Here is an 868-nt window from a genome sequence, read left to right as displayed (position 1 = left end):
CACATAATGTTAATTGACAAGTAATTCTGAACATGGCTAAAATATATTCATTGATAGATTTAAAATCTTGTAGTCGTAAGAGAAGTCAATCATATCAGGCTTTTGGAAGAACGACCAATTTCAGGTGGTCGAATCTTTATCATTTAAGTAGTTCAAAGGACAAGAGGATTCTCAAGCATAATTAATATTCTATAATAGCATCTCCAAAACTCATTGCATCAGGGTGTAAATATCTATAACAAATCATTCTCATGATAATAAAGATCAATGAGTAGAATTGAAATATTACCAAAAAAATGTCGAAAAATATATGTTTGTGTTTAGTGGTTGCTCAATAGTAAACACTTGTATTTCATGATTACTTAAAAATTAGTCATAAGAAATTGAAATAAATTTGTAGGAAAGAAACTTACCTCAATAGTTCATCAATGGTTTTCCCAAGAAAATGCCCAATAGTTGATTTGACATACTAAACTCCAGACAGAGTCTTGTGTTTCGTTTTCGCTCTAGGTAGAGGCTCCGTTTTTACCTTTTGCTTAGAAGTAGAGACTCGTATTTTTCTTTTGCTCAAGGTAGAGGCTTGTGCTGCTAACGTGTTGTAAAACTAATAAAATAAACTACCAAAAGTAGGGATTGGAATAGTAGAGTGAGAAGCGAGGAGAGAACTATAGTATTACTATTTTCACTGATCAAAGTTCATCAAAGTTACAAATGAAGTAGGATTCACCTCTATATATAGGTGATCCAAGATCAAAGGCACATGAACCCTATTAAATACTAATACATGAATTTAGTACTTTAAGTACATCCATAAATGGGTTCATTCAACGTACCAATGAATCTAGAGAGAATACATATATTTATCTAC

The sequence above is a fragment of the Coffea arabica genome, chromosome 11e, assembly GCF_036785885.1.
Source record: "Coffea arabica cultivar ET-39 chromosome 11e, Coffea Arabica ET-39 HiFi, whole genome shotgun sequence".
NCBI classification, from domain to species: domain Eukaryota; kingdom Viridiplantae; phylum Streptophyta; class Magnoliopsida; order Gentianales; family Rubiaceae; genus Coffea; species Coffea arabica.
This window is presented reverse-complemented; position numbering follows the sequence as displayed.